Raw genomic sequence first — 9,621 nt, forward strand, 5'->3', positions numbered from 1 at the left:
ACAGGGGTTGACTGTATAGTATATATATATATATGTACCATATATATTAAAATTGATAATAACACCTACAAAAAAATTTGGTATTTATACAAGTGCTAAGTCTGTATAACCCTACCACTGCCAATTTACATTTACTATATTCAATGAATAATAGATTTATATATTCTTAAGTTCACTCAATATATCCCTGAGTATAATTGAAGTTTTCAATGACCTTAGAAAAAGAGGATCCTTCTTAGATAGTTATATTAAAATGAATTACAAATTTATGAATAAACTTTATGATAAAAGACGAAGATTTCAATCCTGGAATAATACGAGTGCCTGTTCTTTACTCTAATATATACAACTTAATATGACTTACAGAATCATATAGAGTAATCACAGTTTTCTAGATTTGCAACTGATTGAAATCTTGGTGATTATTTTCTTTATAATTGTCAAACTTCTAGTAAATAATAAACATCAAATTAGCTGTCTATGAATCATATAATGAACAAATTTGAATTTTAAAAATCTTGTTCCATCCATAAGTGTAATTTCAATAAGTGAAGTTTCTCTAACTAATAGCTAAAGTCAGTTAATCCTGTATTCTTATGTAACATATAGTATAAAAATATATTTATATAATTACAGTACCTTAACTATCATAACCACTAATATATATATTATGAAGGTATATAATGTATTCTGATACCCAAGTACAAAAGAGGATATGATAATGGTAGTTATGTATAGTATATACAAATAAACAACTTTTCTTATAAATGTAACATTTTATAATATATTAAAAATTATATTATACAATATTAAATTACAGGTGGTGAAAGCTGCCGAGGGCTACCTTAAAATTATACCCAGCGGTTATTAACAGTTAACTCAATGAAACTTAAATGGCATGCACCACTTCTACCCAACAGGGGAATGTGCCATCAGTGCACCTCACATGCTGCACTGTAGGCATTACCTAAGGTTATTTAGTGTTCTTTCAGCCCCTAGCTGCAACCCCTTTTATTATTTTTACTGTACCTTTGTTCCTATTCTCTATCTTCCATCTTACTTTCCAATTTTTCTAAACAATAGTTTCAAATGGTAACTCTAAGGTTTTCCTCCTATTACACTTTTAAAACCTTTTTTCAGCACTGAATGACCTCATAAGTTGCAGTGCTGGGCCACTGGCTTAAATTTTATATTCCCTCTTATTTCCTTCACCTCTTATACTCCCCCATCTTATTTTTGAGAAACATCTAATGAAAGTGTCAGCAAATGCCATACGAAATTTAGGCATTGTACATGAGGCCTCATATTTATAAGTGATAAAATCATGGCAACCTGTTTTAGGTCGTTTGTCCTTCCTTTACTAAAATACTGTTCTTTGGTGTGGATGTCTGCCTCTGCTAGAGATTCATCTCTTTTAGATAGAGTGGTTTTGTGGTGCAGGTTTCTATTTCCTCATCAATAAGTTTACTCATTAGCAGTTAATGAATTTGGAGCAACGACGGATGGTCTCTTATTTGTTAATTTTTCATAAGTTATATTTTAACAGTGATCCTTCACATTCACAGTTAACCCCTGATCCCCTCTTCCTGCCAAGAGCAACCAGATTTACTGAATAGTACCAGCAATAAATATGCCTCTGTTGAAATTCTCAGTTGCAGAAGTCCTTTACTCCCCAAAACGTTGGACTGTGGAACAGTTTCCCTGAGGATGTCGTTGGATTGGAAATTCAAAAGTTCAAGCGTGGATGCGCTGGATTACTTCCCTAATACAAGACTTCTTGTAATTCATAATTTACTTAAATTTTTATCTATCTATTAATTTTTTCCTTTTATCATTTTAAGAAGAGATCTCTTCTTTCTTTCTTTATTTCCCATTACCTTCTCTTACTTCTTCCTAATGAACACCATATTCTTTGGAGCTTGAATTTCAAATCACTGGCCCATGTGGGCTTGTTCCATATGAATAGAGTTCATCTTTTGAGTAATAATAATAATGGCCAAGTCACTCACATGGCCGAAAAGGATATACCTGTTGCTCGTTACATGTGAGCAGTGTGAAAGACCAACAACTTGAAGGGGTAGGAGACAGATGGTCCCAATTAGCAGAGGGTTGGAGTCTCTGCAAACTATGCTTACCAAGCTAAGTTTTCATTTTTAATTATGTGGACAACTGTGCTCAGAACTTTTAACTAATGACTAGTCTCTACTCATCAACAAGAGAGGACTCCCATAAGTGACTAGAAGAGCTACTAGTATCCAACCACTGCTATTGTAATGACCAATGCAGCCTATACCTCCATCCAGGCTAAATGTAGTCAGAGATAGCTCCAGAAGAAGAAAACACACTATATGGTGTGGGATCATAGCATAAACATCACTGCATGTGAGGAACACCAAGCCTTCAGGGAAAAGGTTTCCAAAATGTGTAGAGGTGTTTTATTCTATCAAAAAGAGAAGAAAAAGGTAGCACCTCAATTCCACTATCATCAATGATACAACAGCAGATTTTAAGACTGTGGCACCAGAAAGGGAAGACATCAGTGAAGCCATCATCTGGATGATACATTGGAGCTCCATTACTAACAATGTATTTAAAAATTTCTTATCTCAAGATCAGTCCTTACAAACATCATATGTAAGTTCAGGGAAAATATTTGGTTTTTAAACAACCTACACAAAAAAGTGGTGGTCTTCACAATGCTAGACATAATTTATATACTGTTTAACAAGAGCACCAATGCACATGCAATACTGTATATGTAAAAAAAAAAATAAGCTTTCAAAATATCAATGTAACACAATACCAGTAATGTGCGGATACTACAAATGCTAAAGTAAGTTAATATCAAATAACCTTCAGTTAACAGCAAATTCATACTTTTTGTTATCAAAAACATAATGATGTGCTGCTTCAAAACACAGACACCCAGAAACAATCCTTAAAAAAAATAACAGTACAGAGTTTAAAATAGTGAGACACTGGAAGGCATATGGCTGGAATGTAAATATATTAACCATAACAATAAGTGAGGAAGAAAGAAAGATAATAATCTCCACACAATTACACTGGTACTGCCATGAACTGGAATGAAATGTAATTTTAATTCCTTACTGGACTTTACTAACCAAAACCGGACAAGATAAAGAATAAAATATAATTAAACTTAGCTTATAGCAACAATGAAATGTTATAAGGTTAACATATATATATGTACTTGAAATGGCAGAAACAAATCACTTATAGCACTTTTAGTCAGTGTAGGAAAAACATCAGTTAATATTCATGGAATTTACAAAAAATATACACAAACCATATCACAGCAAAAGTAGAGGGATTTTGGAAAATATGATCAGCATATTGAAAAACATGAAGGAACTAGAGAGTAAAGTTTAAAAATTCTGAAAGCTAAAATACCGGGATGCTTGCCTAATACAAATACAAGGAACGACTCAACAATAACCAAAAGCACTGAGTGTCATGGATGCATACCTGACTAAGTCAGTGGGGTTCTTATATTCCTTGGTGTGTCTAAAAAGCTGAAAATTGCAGTATTTGGCAATTGTAAACTGAAGAGCTTGAGGTAAAACAACTGCCGACTTAATTTCATCCAAATCCACCAATCATATCATATCTGACATTCACAATCTCACATAGCACCAAACAGCCTCTTATTTGATATACAGAAGGTAACCAAAGCATGCACTACCTGCAAGTGTGGATATGTATCACTCACTCAATTCATATTTCTTGTACTATATTAGTAGGGCAGTAAGGCTCCAAGACTTGTGGGGGTGAAACAAGGGAATGCATTGTAAAGACGACTAATTCCTGATGGTAAGTTTATGTAATTTTTTTTATATTTCTTATTGCACTGTAAAGAAGACTAATTCTTGATGGTATAGAAAACTAATTCCTGATGGTAGTATATTTATGTAAATTTATTTATTTTTGAATGTATTGTAAAGAGGACTAATTCCTGATGGTATATTTATGTTAATTTATTTAGATAAAAACAAAAATATGAACTAAAAATTAGTTTCCCTTGTTTAATTTCCATAAACTGTCATACCATACTATTTCATAACTAAATCAGTAGAGTTTCTTTTTAGCTATAACACAAGGCAATTATTAATATGCATCATTGATATGGAAATGTTTCTTCATTGTTCAGTGTAAATGCTTACTGAAAATATCAATAATTGCTAGCAAGAGTATAATTTATTTTTGCAAAGAAACTGAATGGAGGAGCTGTAACAAATGAAATGGAAATGCTGTGCATGAACGACATGACCTACTCTCCTTCATTATCATCTTTTACATTTCTATGGAGTTGAGAATTGTTTTTCACACAGGTTTAAAAGTGATATAGGATTTTGCTTTTTTAATACATTTAGAAGTTATCTGTGCCAGTATTTAGTCTGTTTCTGACTTTGTCATATGAAGATTTATTTTGCTAAATGCATTTTTGTTTTGTAAAGACTTACTTTCTTGAATAGACTTTTGCATTCATTATTGGCATGTGGTAAACTCGTCACAAAAAGCACAATTTGCAAGGTCAAAAAAGTCACCCTCTCTTAAAATGCCAACCCAAAATTTCTTTAAATGCAAAAGGAGAATCAATCCTCTCTTGGTCATCTGTTTTTTTTTGTGTTGGTGAATAACTTTCAATTACCTATTAAGAATTTCAATTACCTATTACGTCATGACTTATCAACCCTTATATGTTTTACCATAACAGGAAAACAATTTGAGTAACCGGTTCCTGTGCAAGCCCACCATAAAATAGTGGCCACCAATCTTTTACTGATCACATGTTGCCTGAATATCAAACACTGATGACCATATGACTGTTCTCACAGTAGACTTGATCTCCCATACTAGGGGGTTGACAAGTCAAAATGTATGGACATCAAAAGCAAACTCCCTGAATCTTGTGTAATTTAGCAACTTTGAATATAAGACTTATGAAGAGAGAAGTTTGGTAATAATCAAATAAATAGATTTTTGAACCAAAGTATTTTTCAGTTCATGAAACACAAATTAAATAAAAATGTCTACAATACCTCCTTTAGGTATTGCACATTGTGCCTGAACCTGTTATATCATACGTCCAATAATTATTATGCAAATGGCAACCCTGATACAGACTTACTCCTTAAGCAGGAGATGTTGTCTAGAGATCATGACTGATGTTGCTTTCCCACTAGGAAATGTCAGCTTCCTTGTCACAAATATGAGCAGGGGAAAGATGACTCCTGTAACCACCTGTACATCCTTGCATACATGATGTCATGGATGACTTGTTGTTAACCTCACTATAGGAAATTATAGCAGATCTTTGGTTCCTCACTTAGAATAGGACGTTCCGCTTCAAAGGCAGCATTATTATGGAATCCTCAATACATTTGCTCTACTGGCTGCTGCCCCTTATTACAATGGGGATGGAGAAAGTCACATCTACAGACCATTAGTACACAGGTCAGAGAATGGAAGCTCTTTTATGCAACTTACCTGGATCTCGCTTGACCAAGGAGAATACAGCTGTTGGCTATCAACAGTAAGTTTCAAATGAGAAGAGAGTACCAGTCATCTTTCTTTCACATATGTATACCTTAAGGTGAGATGCTATTTTGTCCTGGGAGAGCTCAGAGAGTTACACAAAATCAATGAACAGCCACCACATATCCTAAGGAAAAAGCATTAAAAGACTAATCAGTGATTTACTTCAGGCAAAATAAGGTAACAGAGATTTGATGCTACCAAATTTTTCAGCCTTAGACGTTTTGGTGTCATGACAAATATTAAGGGTATTTCAATTAGAAAATAACAGCAAACTAAGATAAAAAGATACCTGTGAACACTGAACATAAGAATCAAAGTCATATCATGAATTTACTTTTATCATAAAATGTTAGTTCCCTGTGAATAAACTGTCAACTTTAAATTCTCATGGACCTTGTTTACCTAATTCTCATGGACTACGTGAGCATCAGCCTAAGAGTAAAAAGTTGTGTCCTCAGAGTTTTTCAGAGTTCAGAATTAGAGGGAAAAACTGTTACAAATGCACTTTGAAGTCATATCATAAATTTCATCGTAAAATGACACAATATCCTTGTGAACAAACTTCTAAACATCCTGGACCTCACCTACCCTAATCCTCACTGACTACATGAGAATCAGCATGAGACACAGAGAGAAGTGTGTCCTCAGAGATTGTCAGTGTTCAGAATTACATTCAAGTTGTTTCATAAATTTTATCATAAAATATACAGTCTATATATATCATACACATACATAGCATATCCAAGGGGTTTGTATGTCTGCATTAAAATACTTATTACTTATTGTTATATTCAACATAACTTTTTTCATTTATTTTACTTTCAAGAGAAAATATATGTAAGTTATTTTATAGCCTATCATAATATGTATACTGTACACTACATCAAGAGCCTATATCAATGATTACTTTGATGCATCAATTGTGGTCTAATGTTTTGATGGGAAAACAATTAAGTCACAAATTAAACTGGAATAAAAAATCTTGAAAAAATTAGAAATATTTACCAAACCTTATAAGCAATCAAAATAATTTTAATATCATTGATGCAAAGAGGCATACTTCTCAGTTAAATAAATAATTGTTCCTACAGTATTCAAAAGTTGGCTGTTACCATGAAAGAATGAAGAAAGTTAGTGCAAGATGAATAAATGATTAAACTCATGTTGTTAAAAAATGTTGATGACTTATGAATTTTGAGGCAAAGAACTAATAGTACCATCTATACCTGCAGTTCCAGATGGGGCACACACTGCTGCAGTTATGTATTTTAGAAAAATAAATGACTGAGGGTATTCTGAGTCCAAATGTGGGGAAATATATAATTTATATGGGTTGTGATGAAACTAATCTAAATCAGTTACACTAAACATCCATTATGATAACAACGTAAGGAGTACACTACAGTTTCAAAATTCAGAATTCAACACCTTAAGGTCTGTGGCTGGTAACCCAACATTATACAATACTACATTACTCACATCCAAAATATCACATTAACCTGACCTACTTATATGCACTCGACAAACTGAATGAAAAAGACATGGAGACACTTTTGTACACAATGTATGACAATGAAACACCTATAAAACCAATGGAGAGACCTGCAGGACTGCAGTTCCCTGTACAGCAATCTGTGAATCAATTTTATAGGTCGACTTTAGAACTCATGACTGGAATATTCTGCATTTCAGTTCTCATGCAAAGATATTCTCCAAGAACACACATCAAAGTGATCGTCACCAGATTCAACAACCATACAGAAGGTTGTGATGGAAGATGCCCCCATTGTAAAGCCAGCATCCTATTAAATGTAGAAAATGTGCAGTCACGGTAAAATCGAGGCACTGTTTGTACGCTGAACTATCTTCCATAACCCAAGCGACCTGCAAAAATATCTATTATTACATAACAGAACAGAAAATCAGCACATTTTGGAATATTTAGCAGTATTATTATCAGCCCTCTAATTGACTATAAACAAATCTTGAGAAATTTTTGTATATCATAAACCGCTGCTTTACAATATAATTTTTGCCACGCTTGATAGTCAGACTCACTCCTACATTCCAAATGTCAGTAACCCTTTAACAATTAAAAATGATATTGTTATAATACAATTAAGTTTGTTCATACTTACCTGGCAGTATATATATAGCTGTATTCTCTGAAGTCCGACAGAATCAAAACTCGCGGCACACGTAGTGGGCGGCCAGGTGGTAGTACCCATTCCGCCGCTGGGAGGCGGATATCAGGAACCATTCCCATTTTCTATTCATATTTTCTAGTGCCACTGTCTCCTGAGGGGAGGTGGGTGGGCACTTAATTATATACAGTATATCTGCCAGGTACGTATGAACAAACTTAATTGTATTATAACAATATCATTTTGTTCATGAAACTTACCTGTCAAGATATATATACAAGTGAGCCCTCGCTACTTCGCGGTTCGACCATCGCGGATTCACGACTTCGCGGACTTTTTTCATTATGTATGTATACAGTAGGGCCTCGTCTTAATCACGGGGGATAGGGCCCAGAACCCCCGTGATAAGTAAATACCCGTGTTATCCTGGTACCCCCCCTGAAAATTGCTTTAAACCGCCTACTTTAATTAATTTTTAATAACCCACCCAAGACCACGATTTCAATGTTTATAACTGCCTACTTTAGTTCAAGCACCAAATATTTCTTCAACTATCACCTTAAACTAAATTCAAGACAGTTTCAAAGTTATTCTTTCCTATCTTCAACTTCCCCTGCATCAGATCAGCAAACAAAATTATAATTACCTAACAATTCCTTTATTTTCATGATTTGGCTGCTGCACCAAACTAAAAGTACATAGTATGTGAATGAAAATATTTATGATAAAAAAACATGAATTACTGTAATGATTACAGCACCCAACTATAATATTAATGTATAAACAAGCAAAATACAGCAATAAAAAAGGGAGGGTTTGACGTAAGGAAAAATCTATTTCTGGGCGATTGGCTCGTGTCGCCAGCGAAATATCCTTTAATCTATTATTTCTAGGGTAAATGTACTAAAACACCTACCAGAGAATAAAATAAAATAAAGAAAAAGGTCAGTATAACTGACTCGCTCACCCTCCAGGAGGGTGTCGGTATGAACACTAGGCGAGTGAGACCACTACCACGAGCCAAATGCCAATAGAAATCTCCCACTACAAAACCCTCCAAGAGGGGAGCCGACCCACAGAGTGAGCAGCTCGTACTACTACTACTCCATCCCATGCTGCCGACTGCTGCGCCTCTGGCCTGGCCATCCGAAGTTAGCAGACAATCTTGGGCGAAGGGATGGGTATGGGTGGGATTTCGCTGGCGACACGAGCCAATCGCCCAGAATAGATTTTTTCCTTACGTCAAAATCCCTTTTCTGGGCTCAGCTCGTGTCGCTTGCGCGAAATCGTACCAGAGAAATAGCACAAGATTGTAAACAAAAGTAATAAAATAAAACAGAATAGGTCTCAAATAAAAGATAAAATAAATATAAAGTGAATATAATTGCTAAAAAGATACATATACACAGTGATATAAAATTAGGAATATGCTTAAATTACCCTTAATTCTAATAATGTTTCTTAACAAAAGGTAATTTACATATATACAGGAAAATGGCTTACATGTATCAAAATGATATCTGTGTAAAGGCATGTATCAAAAATATAATAGCAATTAATATAATCAGATAACAAATTAATCAACAATGATAATATATAAAGGAAAGTATATGACTTAATATACAAAACCCGTAACCATTAGAATACGATGTATCCCCTAGCATAAAAATAAGGGGGTAACATCCATGAGATCAATGTTTATAATCATCTGTGAGTGTCCCTAGCAAAACAATAAGGGGCACCCACTACACCATCATAAAAGCAGCTAAGACACAAGGTGAATGCAAATGAACAAGGTAGGAATAGACGAACTGTTGGGTGAGGCAGGTAGAAAGGAGGACTGAATCTTCTACTACAGATTAGCTGAGTCAGGGGAAACTATGTTACCCACTGCTACTGCTGGAAATTTCAGAGC

Source organism: Macrobrachium nipponense, chromosome 32 (assembly GCF_015104395.2).
Source record: "Macrobrachium nipponense isolate FS-2020 chromosome 32, ASM1510439v2, whole genome shotgun sequence".
NCBI classification, from domain to species: Eukaryota; Metazoa; Arthropoda; class Malacostraca; order Decapoda; family Palaemonidae; genus Macrobrachium; species Macrobrachium nipponense.